The sequence below is a fragment of the Eumetopias jubatus genome, unplaced genomic scaffold (genome assembly GCF_037043125.1).
Source record: "Eumetopias jubatus isolate StellerSeaLion01/CBP00866 unplaced genomic scaffold, mEumJub1_p1.0 scaffold_5, whole genome shotgun sequence".
NCBI lineage: Eukaryota > Metazoa > Chordata > Mammalia > Carnivora > Otariidae > Eumetopias > Eumetopias jubatus.
The window spans coordinates 102483963-102496976 of record NW_028274811.1 but is presented as its reverse complement, the minus strand read 5'-3'; the positions used below and the strand labels follow the sequence as shown (position 1 = coordinate 102496976).

Here is a 13014-nt window from a genome sequence, read left to right as displayed (position 1 = left end):
ATTCTCTAAAAAGTCTTCTCTGACATCCTCAGAGAGTGAATCACTCTCTCTTTAGAATCAGCTCCATCTTATATATACCCATGTTGATTACTGCACTCATAGCACTGTATGGCATTATTTGTTTACATGTCTATCCTTTTCATGCTGACTCCTCTTTCTCAATCCTCACTTCATATCACCTCTGCCCATTCATCACAGTTAAGATATTATATCCAGTAGGGTATGTAAACTGAGCAATCAGAACACTGACATTATCCAACTAGAGCAGCTCTAGTGGATGAATATAAACCCCTCCTCTATACCCCACTGCCACTGTCCTAAAGAAGACTGCCACCACCTCTGCTTAGCCTTCTGCATTCTTTCCTAAAGACCTTCCAGCCTCTAGTTTCATTCCCTTTAATCCTCTCTTCACATTTTGACCAGCATGATCTTTTTTATAAAGCTAATTTATTTTTACTCCTTAAGGTCTAGCTTCACTTTCACCTCAGAATATTATTTTTTAACATAAATGAAAAGAATAAAATTCTCCCACTAAACTCTTTAAAAAGTTATTTTGTTACATAGTATTTATGAATTTTAATTATTTAAGCCTAGATTTCTACTCTAGTCTAGAGGATAACGTGGTTTTTTTTTCTTCTATCACCTAGACTTCATAAAAAAAAGAAGCATTATGGAAGAAAAATTCATTTCTTATGATGATTTGAATAGCTCTAAGTTTTTTTTTTTTTATCTTCTATTATACTTTGTCGGTCTTTTAAGGACATTCCCCTAGTTGCTAGAGGCTCACAACCATATTCTTTCCATATCACAGTAGTCAGGAAAATGATAATCAGGTTACGGTAACAATCATGACACTATCAGTATTTTGACTATGTTATTTTACCATACCAATTAGTTTTGTAGTAAAACAAAAGGGCTAGTCCACAATGATTGAGAAAGTAGCAACCTCACATACATACTAAATATGTGATTATAGGGTTATTTCTCCTGAATAGATTTGGTCTGATGGCAGAGGTTCCTGTATTAATCTACATCAAACCAAAGGTATAGGGAACTTAAAAAGATAAATCAATACAATTGGAAAAGCCTGCTCTATTCTTATGCAGAAAGAATTATATATTGTATGAAACAATTTTATTTTACATCCCAAAATATATCCTTTTCAGACTGTAGAATACACAGTCTTTGGAAAAAAACTTTAAAAATACAGAGAAGTATACAAAATTGAAACATTCATAAGGCTCACCACCCAGGTACATATTACATAAGCTATTCTTACTAAGTTACTAATTAAAACAAAACAAATTTGCTGTCACTTCAGTTAAAGAGAAAAGTGATAGATTCAAACAAAGCCACAAATGCAAAATAATACTATTTTAGCATAAGAAATATACCCAAACACTATTTTAGCATAAGTTTTTTACATATTTTGAAAAACTGATGATTAATATCACGAAACCAAACTAATTAAATTTCAAACAGGATTTTATAATAACATACTAGGGTTTAGATAAATCACTACTATACTCATCTGTAACATGTATCCATAGATCCCAACTAAAACTGACTATCAATGGAAAGAAATTGCTACAAAAAAAAGAATCACACTGGAAATGCTACCTACAATGAAGCTGGAGATGACCTATACATTACCAAATTCTGGCTTCTTCATCATTCAATTGCTTTTTCAAAGACAAATTCATTTTGAAATCACACCATCCTGACTCCATTTCATCGGGAGCAAGAAAGCAAATATTTTTCATATAGGTATACTCTTCCCATGCCAAAAAATATTAGCCAAGTGTGATTTCATTCCAGAATTTTATAATCACAGCACAGTGATGTGCTCATCACCTGACACTTTTGCTTAAACAGTTTCAAATGTGTTTGCTGATTATCTAACCAGAGTTTTGGATACTCTAAACCACCCAAGGGTGGTTTCCTCTCATCCTTTATCATAAGCTTAAATGTAACCTCTTTAAAAATACAACCACTTGTTCTAAAACAGTCCTTCCACCCCTGAGCTACTCTCTCATCATACCCTTCATTTCCATATTCTGTTTATTTCCTGCACAGAATGTGTAATATTTCTATTTGCATGTTCACTTGATTATTGTTTGTCTCTTGTAGAAGAAGCACATAAGATGAAAGATCTGGTCTGTTTCATTCATCTTTTTATCTACTTAATATGAAACACATAGAAGGGTATCTATCCTAGAATGAATGCTTAATGAATATTTGTTGGATAAATGAAAAGAAAGAGAAAGTGAATTCTCTTGCCTTCTCTTTATCATTAAAGTATATATATTTTAGATTTTATTTATTTGAGAGAGAGAGAGAGCACACGAGTGGGGGTGAGGGGCAGAGGTCTCGAGAGGGAGAAGCAGACTCTCTGTTGAGCAGGGAGCTGGACAGAGGAGGGGCTCAATCCCAGGACCCTGAGATCATGACCTGAGCCAAAGGCAGATGCCACCCAGGTGTCCCATACAGTATATACATTTTTAATTGAGTCATTCTTATGTGCACTGATTATGAATGTTATGCACAGGGGATCCAGTCGCATTAAAATAATGGCCCTTTGGACAATCCTATAGTGTTAAGGTCTCCCAGATTCCCCAGCCAAGACCGATGTCCACATACCACTCTGCATTCCAGACATCTCAAACCTTAGCTTGAATTTTGAGTCAAACTGGTTTTCTTCACTTATGAGATGTGTGAGTTTAGAAGATTGCTTATTCTTTCTAATCTCTAGTTTCTTCACATTAAATATACTTTAGTCTCATAATCATTAGTTACTTTTTTTTAAGAAAATGTATGTTAACCCAAAACCTTACCAGAGCAAGTGCTCCTTAAGGAGTAGTTATACCTCTATTAGAGTCAAGTTGACACATAAAATTAACCATTACAATATTATTGATCCTTATTTGTTGATGCTGCTGTATGTAATAATAGTCTATTCATTTAGATCAGTTAATTTCAACAGCTACTGAGTTCACCTGAAATCTGGTTTAGATAAGGAAAAGAACCATGTTAGGCAAAATAAACTCAGTCTAAAAAGTCAACCTCTTCTTTGAGTGTCATTTTTTTTCATTAAAAATATCCCTACAATCAGTTCTACACTAAAATCTTCAACAGATTTCTCTGAAACTGTATTTAACATTTTGACTAAATGTGAATGGAAATGAAATTAAATAAAGAAAAATCAAAAGTAAAAAAATTGTTTTCAGCAATATGAGTCTATTATTGGAAAATATGCACTGCTCTATCCAGGAGACAATTTGAAAAACAGATCTTTTAATTTGGAAAATGAATGAATTGCATACAAGTATAGCTGTGAGAAACTCAATTTTACTAGAGGTTTTCCTGTTTTTATTTTTTCTAAGCAGTTTAATTACCCAGACAAAATATTTAAGTTCTGGTATGCTTCACATATCCCATTAATTCCACACTAGTTTTAAGTTCCTTTAAACGTCACTGATTTTTAATTACCATGCAAATGCATTAACTAAGCTTCTTGAAGGTTAGAAGCACATGCTAGAGAGCTGATAAAAGAATTTCTCCCTTTCTTGTTAATAACAACAACAACATAATTGTGAATTCCTACTCTGTAGCTGTAATTCTTTAAGATTATTTCCAATATACTAAAAATGTAGTTCTTAATTAAATTCAAACAACCCATCAGCATATTTGTTTTATAGGTAAGAAAACATTTTTAGCTTCAGTTTATGGACTAATCAACAGGTATCAAAAACAGACATTATAATTTAGGTAGAACTAAAGTACAAACAGCATGCCACACTAGAAAGGTGCAAGTCTGCTGTGTGACTAACCTGGCATCGGCCTACTAGTATGGTAGCTTTTCTGCCTGCCACTTCATGGAGCTTTGTCAAGAGGCAGCTGCTATAGAAAACAAACACAGACTATGAAGTGTCATTTGCAAGACTTTGACTCTCAACCCTAGCATTTGCTAGTTGAGTGTATTGTATTTTATCTCTCATTCTTACTTATTTCATCTGCAAAAAAATACTTATTAGCATGAATTGCATATAATAAGACTTAAATAAATAAAAAATCTTTTATTGTTGACTAATTTTATCTCCTTTGGCATTTATATTGCATAATATTTTAGTTAGTATTTATTGAGTGTTTAGTGTATGCCTGAAACTAAGGGCTTTATACAGTCTTTTAATCCTCACAACTTTGTGAAGTAAATATTATAATCCCTGCTTTGCATGACTTCCAAAGCCCCTCATCTTAACCACTATGGATACCATGGTTTCTGCAAAAGACATACATGATTTCATCATAGCAACCAGAGGTAATAATTTCTGTGTCCAAATTATGGAAGAGGAAAGTGAAGATAAGAAATACAATGAAGCTTCCCCACACATACATATAATTAATAAGGGACCACCTAAACTTGAATTTAGCTATTTTATTTATATTTAAGAGTAATGTTGTTTCTGATATGCCACACTCTTCTATTATATGTTCTTCAGGGTTTACAAAGTAAGAGAAGACCTGATTCTTGTCTTTGAGGAAGATTTAAACACAATGGACTTTGTATAATGTCCAGGACATTTCATGGAATATTCTTACTAAGAAATTACAAACTTCCAAAAATTGTTTTTGCTAATCCATGTTCAAATAATCAAAACAAAAAGGCACAATGTACTGTTACCAATAGCCCAGGTAACAAAAATAAAAATGAAGCTCTGACTCAGGGAACTGAAAAATATTTCACTCGGCTCTTAGTTCCCAGTCTTTGACATGTCTCTATTTTTTTTTTCTAGCAATAATGTACACTTGACTTAAGGGAACATTTCACCTCATCTCACTTAGACTTTTGTCTCACCTTTTTTGTGTATAAAGCAGCACCTTTTATTTTTCAGATATTTTGCTAGGCTCTTTTCTGCTCTGTGACTGAATTTGATGGGTTGGACAATTCCTGATATGAATATATAGATTAACAGGACAGAAACTGGCATGTTGGGGGATATGATATGAAATGTTATTAGATGTTTATGCCCAAACTTTTCACAAAGACAGCTGGGATTTTGGTGGAATTTGGATAAGATAAACAGTTTCAGGTATATGCAGTTATCCTTATGGTGTACTTGAGAGGAATAAAAGTTTCCTTCTTCCATCACTCCTGGGGTTAGATTATTGACCCTGATGAAAGATCTCATATCTTTCTGGGAAAAGTAATATGGTCATATCTGCCAAAGGTAACACAAAGACCTCAGTCTGGTAGGATATATAACACTGGATCCTTATGGCTGGGATTAACTCAGATTTGAGTTTCTGAGAATAAATTTGTGCATCAAAGGGTGAAGTCATTAAAGAAAGAATATGAGTTAGATTTAAAAGGGCGAACTTCCATCTTAACTTACAAGTATGGTGGATAATCACTGTTTTTCCCAGTGACTTTGGTTGAACTCAGTTGGGGTAATATGTGGTTGCCCATACACATTTTTATGTCAGTAATACTCATCCTCATTATGGCCTGGAAGAAAATTTAGAGAGCAAACTGATGTAAACTGCCTCTCTACATACCCGGTGTTATTTGGCAGGACATTAAAACAGTTGCAGTGACTACTAACTACATCACTCTCTATACTCAGACTGCACAAAATGGGTCATAATAAGTCATAGAATGGTGACTTAGTGCCACAAGAACTGTTTATAGGGCCGAGTCTAATGACCACACTTTACCTAAATTTTGCTGAGAGGGAAGTGTGACTGAAATAACCCACAGATGACAAAATACAACTGAAAGTTTCTGATTTGTTCATGAGAGAATACTGAGGTACATCTGAAGTAAAGAGCTTAGCCAACCCTCCTTTCTGCCCTACATGGGAAAAGCTTATTATTTTCTAATTATGCCATATAAAATAAAAAGTATGAACAGAAAGAATTCCTTTGAAAAAACAAGTTCTTGATCTAGAAAAATTCCAATGATGTACACAATGAGCTAAAAGGAAAATGAAGACCACGTTTTAATCCATTCTAGAAAGGGGTCCTCATATAGATAACTGCAGCTGTAGACATTACCATCCCATTGTCGTAACTTAACTGAAGGACAGGTAGTCAGGATAGACTTCAAATATCTTTAATGGTCAGTTAAAGTCCTATGGGGTTCCTTAACTTTTGCAATAGTTTATAGTAAAAAGTACACTTGATTGTAAAAAGTGAAAATATATTTAATACTAGCTATGATCCCACCATAAAACAGTCTTTTATAGGTAATACTACTTGACTATAAAATTAAGATTTCTAAAACTTGCTTGAAATATATCCACATAACGGAGAGATACTCCGATTAATGCAAGATATGATAAAAAGACACCAATAAAGTCACTGGGTATTTTAAAAAGACATCTTAAAGCATACACATTATTTTCAAGTGTGAAAAAAAAGACATATTACAAAGTACAATATATAAATGAAATCAGAATTTTTGCACCATACCTATAACACAAGCTCTTTACCTAAATTCCACAACCAAATTTTAGTTTGTAAAGGAATTGACTAACTCTTTTTTTTTTTTTTTTTAAGATTTTATTTATTTATTTGACAGAGACACAGCGAGAGAGGAAACACAAGCCGGGGGAGTGGGAGAGGGAGAAGCAGGCTTCCTGCTGCGCAGGGAGCCGGATGTGGGGCTCCATCCCAGGGCCCTGGGATCATGACCTGAGTGGAAGGCAGAGAAACTTAACAACTGAGCCACCCAGGCGCCCGGAATTGACTAACTCTTGAAACAAATCACTGTGGAAAGCGGTAGTGGCAGTTTCTTAGGCACCAACCTAAAAACAACTACCTTTGAATTTTATAAGGTTAACAAAGAACCCGTATGTAGCTTCAGGGCAGAATTTATGAAGTGGTAATGAACATGTTCAGATGGCCATTCAGAGTCTCTAAAGAAAGGTTAAGTTTGGATGTTAAGTTATTTTGAAAACCACTATGCCTTTTAACACATACCAGAAAAGAGATGAATAGGTTGGTCAGAGGTTCCCTTCTGGAGACCATGAGCCACAGCAGAACTGGGAACACTTTGAAAAGAGACTAGAAATGTATCCATGCACACATATAGACTCAGGGTGGGCTCACCATAGGTTCATTTCAATTATCTTGCAATTCAAAACGATTTTGCTTCAGATACAGTGATTATATTTGGCCTACACTAAGGCATCACCCCTTGTTTGAACAGGAGTAGTTTTTCCAGAAACATACCCATTAATTTATACAGGAGGCTTATGGAGCTCTCCTCTAGGTACCTACCCTTCTGAGAATCATTCTACCACTAAAGGTAGCCACTCAATCTCTACTGATGAAGGGAAAAATCAATGAAGCCTCACGACGAAACCTTTCGTATCCGACAAATGTAGTTACAATAAAAACATTTTCATGTTAGAGAAATTGACTATTTTTAAAGAATCTTTTACATGTAAGTCTCATCAAAGATTGAGGCATTAATGAAATAAAGCAAAAGACTATCAAGAGATGGTTTGAAATTACTAAAGAAAATGCAGAAAGAAACTAAAATAAAAAATAATATCCCAATTTAATGAGACAAAAAAATAAAGTGAACGAAGGTGAAGAAAGATGAAATTTTACAAGTCATTCTGCACTTTTTGTTTTTAAATCTATAAATCTTGTGATATAAAAGTTATGTCTAGGGCACCTGGGTGGATCATCGTTAAGGGTCTGCTTTTGGCTGAGGTCATGATCCCAGAGTCCTGGGATCGAGTCCCGCATTGGGCTCCATGCTCAGTGGGAAGCCTGCTTCTCCCTCTCCCACTCTCCCTGCTTGTGTTTCTGCTCTCGTTGTCTCTCTCTCTGTCAAATAAATAAATAAAATCTTCAAAAAAACCCAAAAACATAAGTTATGTCTAAGAAATCTTTCCAATAAGCAAAGCAAGGTCAAGGTATAGTAGAAAATACATTTGATTATTTAAATGACATCTAACACCATGATCATATTTTCTTTTATAGCTCTCTTTTCCAATATTGTTTTTCCCTCTTTAGCCAATGTTGATATTAGATTTTGCATTAAAATGGAGCATAAAATGAACCATAGATACTTGCTTTTAGGATAATTTACCACCAAGTGAATTATAAGAGCATTAAATGTAAAAGAAGTTCCTAGCAACTTTAAAAAAGTAACCACACCTTCCACCAGGCCATGAGGTTATGAGAATTGTATTATTAGGAAATATTTCTGTGGCTGCCTCTAGTATGTAGTGAGGAGTGGCTTATAAAAGCTAGATGTCAGGTGCCTGGGTGGCTCAGCTGGTTAAGTGACTGCTTTTGGCTCAGGTCATGATCCTGGAGTCCCAGGATCAAGTCCAGCATCCATTGGCTCCCTGCTCAGCAGGGAGTCTGCTTCTCCCTCTGACCCTCCCCACCTCTCATGCATTCTCTCTCTCAAATAAATAAAATCTTTAAAAAAACAAAAATAAAAATAAAAGCTAGATGTCAGAGCAGTCATCTTAAGTCACCTATAACCTTGAATACTTACCTGATACTCAGCTCTTTCACCATAAAATAAAGAGATTTGGATTTTATGAACTGCAAAATGCCTTTCTGCTTTGCTAATTTTAATTTTTAGTCTTTAATTTATCAAAGAACAAATCTTCATGAAACTATATGGTTATAAAATGAAAACATTCTTTTATTATTTTAACCTATTCAAATTCTTAATATTCAGTTCCCAGATGCCCACTATTTCATCTCTTTTACATAGCTTCTTTGGGAATAGTATCCCTTTAAACATGATGTGATAGCCAACATTCATATGAAACAAAGCTAATTTTTTTAAAAGATTTACTTATTTATTTGAGAGAGAACATTAGTGAGAGGGGCAGAGGGAGAGGGAGAGAGAATCTCAAGTGGACTCCATGCTGAGTGTGGAGCCTGATGTGGGGCTTGATCTTATGACACTGAGATCAAGACTTGAGCTGAAATCAAGAGTTGGACACTTAACCATCTACACCACCCAGGCACCGCCAAAGCTAATTTCTAATGAATGCTTTCTTTCACAGAAAGTATCCCAAAAACATTAAAGAAATTATCATATTTAACCTTCAATAAACTCCAAGAAATTTACTTCATTGGACAGATGAAGAAATTGAGGCTCAGAAATTAAGTAACCTGTCTAACTCACATGAGCCTGGGATGTTAATGCAGTCTGTCTGTGTCCAGACCATGTACTATGAAACCCGTTCACAAGAAACATGTCCTGTGACAGTTGGTACCCTGGCCATCCCAGAGGAGAAGATCTGTTGTTTTGGTATGGGCCATTGGTCCCCAGAAAAGCATATTTGCCTTTCTGAAATGAACAAAAAAGGAGCATGGCTAAACTTCTCATCACATTGGATCTCAATGATCAGTAAAACTTTCCAAACAATCAATTGCTGTTTGGAGTCTGCCTCAGAAAGCAGGTATTGCCTCAGAAAGCAGGTATTGCAAATCATATTTACTGATTTGGGGAGGTTTTCTGCTGGAGGTCTACTTTGTTGGCTGTGACTTGAAACATCTATAATTTATGATGCTTGATTAAGTGTGCCAATCCTTCAAATGTAGACGAATCTCATGGGGACAGGCAAGCTGAAGGAACATTGGTTTTAGTGGTTTCCTGAGATTACACAAGGCATTAAAATGAAATGATGCTTAGCAAATCCAAGCTGCTCCTTTTGGATTAACTATTAGGTTTATTGACTCTTTAAAGGAATGTATTTGGTGCTTGCTCCAAGTACTTTATCCACAGTCACTAAAACCTCTACCACACTTTCTTAAGATTTTGAAAAATCATACTTCCAATAACTTGCTTCTGGAATTAGTACGTAGAACCAGATTTGAGTTTGTAAAATCAGGATTCTAGTTCAAATTCTATTATTTAGTTAATAATATGACTAAATATTAATAAGTCACTTAATGTTGCTGCATTTTGTTTTTGAAAAAGACAGAGAAGAGGAGGGAGGCAGGGAAGAAGAGAGGAAGACAAGAAGGGAGGAAGGGAGAGAGGAAGGGAGGAAAAAAATACAAACAACTTATATTTATCTCCCAGGAATGGTGGGAAGATCAAATGAAGTAGATTATACTAAAGCACTTTTAAAATCCTAAAATGTGATAAAAATGTTAGTATTGGTATTATCATTGTTGTAAGTATTTACACTCAACTAGGAAATAGCCTTGGTAGCACATAATAAATTCAAAAACATAATGGGCCATGATGCATTGTTGAAAGACCGTATCTAAACCAAACTATGGAAGTTGCGATCTGAGCAACTGTGTGATGACAAATCATACTTTTCTGTCTTGGCAAAGCAGGTAAATCAAACTTTGAAGGTAGGAAGGAACTTACATTCTGAACATTTGCATTTTATTTTAAGAGTTTTCACTCTCTGAGAATGACTTTGGCAATGACTTCCAAATGAATCAGAGAAGACAGAGTTGTCTTTCTAACATTACTAAACTGTACTATCAGTTCTTTTATTTTTTTCCAATCAAGGGAGGCAAATAGTAGCTATAAAGCCATGTTATAGGGCATCTGCATTTCCCAAGGTGAAATACCATGCTATATCCAATAAGAAGGGTATCATTTTCCATATATGAACCTTGGATCTTTATCCATTGAACATAAAACTCTTATTACATTCATACAATTAATAGCCCCCTAGTTGTTATCACAACATTTAAGAGTAGATACATTTGATTCAGAAAGAAAACTACCTTTGGAAAGAGAGTAGAGTTGTGTCTTGCTTGCATTTTAGCTTCTCAATAAAATTCTTTTCAGAAATATAAACAGATATTAGCATCCAGAAGTATTAGCATCTAACAACTTCATAGCAAACTCCTGCAGACAGAACACCTTGAGAGGATTATACCCCTAAAGCTCTAAAGAATTAGCAAAGTGCTTATTCCGCAAAACTATTGCAAAATAGTCCTTTGGAAAGAAGCACACTTTCTGATAACAAAACTACCATTTTGTCAGCTTTTCTTCTGGCCTAATAGGCAATGCTGTCTTTTCTTTTTCCTCCTAGTTCTTTCCAATTTTGATTGCAAATTTAACAATTTAGCAATAATTCTTTTAAAAACTGCTTTTTTTTTAACTGAAAGATTTTCAGGATTTCAGAACTAGAAGATTATATCAATCCAGTCATTACCCTCATCCCCAACCCTGTCCCCATAACACACACAGAAATGTAACTATGGTCCAGAGAGGGGTTAAAATGACATACTTGAGATCACACACTAGTATGTAGGTGAACTGGAGTTAGAATTTAGGTCTCCTGAATACTAGCCTAATGGCCTAAGATTCCTTTCTAGCACAAAGCTTTTTTGACCATCACATGATCATGTTCTTTTCAAGATATCATTACCCTTGATCTCGTGTCCATTCTGCATAAATTGAGATCATAAATGTGTCAGAGGTCTTGTAGCACCATACAAAGTTAATTTTGCATGCATGTAATGTTATTAATAGATATAATTTACTGAGATTTATTACGTGCAAAGAACTTTACTGAGCCCTCTATGTGTATGAAATCATTTAATTTTTACAATTATCTTTTGAGGCTGGATACCATTATTCCTATTCTATAGATGAGAAAAATGATGATTTATGAAATCTCTCATTCACATAAAGTCCAAGCAGATATATAAGCAAGAACAATGATATGCAATTTCATATGCTTCTTATTCTATTAGTTTATATATCCAGAGTATTTTATATTCATTCCATATTTAATGTTTTAAAAGACAAGTCAGAAACTTTTCTTCTGTAATGACCACAGAGTAAATATTTTGGACTTTGTAGGCCATACGGTCTCTGTTGTAACTACTCAATTCTGCCTTTAAAGTGCAAAAGCAGATATGGATAATATGTAACCAGATGGGCCCAAGTACATTCCAGTAAAAGTTTACTTATAAAAACAGGCAAATATTGGCCATATTTGGTTGACCCTTGCTCTAAAATATCAACAATCTTTTGGCCAACACTAGCTGAATAAAGATGTGCATGATTATCAAAAGCATGTCTCACTAAAATCCAGTTTAAAAAATAAAATGCAATATATCTTTGAAGATAAATTTTATAATTATCTTTTAGAAGGGAGGATACATCTATGGAGATTAAAAACCAAATTTCCTTTTTTTTTTCAAATTCCCTTTCAATTGTGCTAGTATTCTATTTATGATAGTACTGTGACTGTATTTTTATGAAAATAAATAGAACTAAAACTAGTTGTCAAAAGATCAAGACTTCTTTTTTTTTTAAGATTTTATTTATTTATTTGACAGAAAGAGAGATAGCGAGAGCAGGAACACAAGCAGGGGGAGTGGGAGAGGGAGAAGCAGGCTTCCCGCAGAGCAGGGAGCCCGATGCGGGGCTCGATCCTAGGACCCTGGGATCATGACCTGAGCCGAGGGCAGACGCTTAACAACTGAGCCACCCAGGCACCCCTGATCAAGCCTTCCTTGATATATCAGTCAGAAGTCTAAATTCAGTACTGTGTAGCACATCAATACTTTAATATTAAAAAACATTCATCTAGTATAGACATTTTGCAAGTAAAATATATATTTAAACTCATGCAAAATAGCATGGAATCCCACTCTGTTTGCTATTTAATTACAAGAAACACATTTTCCTGTCCAAGGATATATAGTCTTTTCCAACTTATGTATGTGGCATTATCATTTCATATTATATCCCCATCTACTAATGCACCTAATTTAAGTTTACCAATATTAAATAATTCACCCAGAAAGTGGTAAATTTTATTTAAGCAGAAAAAAATTTATACTCAATTTTATATATGTATGTGTATGTCTATGTGTGTCATGGCCAAATACTATATGCTACTGACAATGCTGGACTAGTTTATAGGAAGTCTTTTCTCCTACATCTGAGCTTTTGTTTTTCCTTAAAGGCACTTCTGACTTAACCAATACAAAAGTTACAATTCAACTAAGGAGTCACTAAAATCCCCTAAAATGTATGTGGCATGC

General features: G+C 34.6%; 1 protein-coding gene across 3 annotated transcripts in view; it reads right to left on the bottom strand.

Moving 5' to 3' along the window:
• GABRB2 (gamma-aminobutyric acid type A receptor subunit beta2) overlaps window positions 1-13014 on the bottom strand; it is a 234635-nt gene that overhangs the window by 203069 nt on the left and 18552 nt on the right. The window lies entirely within an intron of this gene.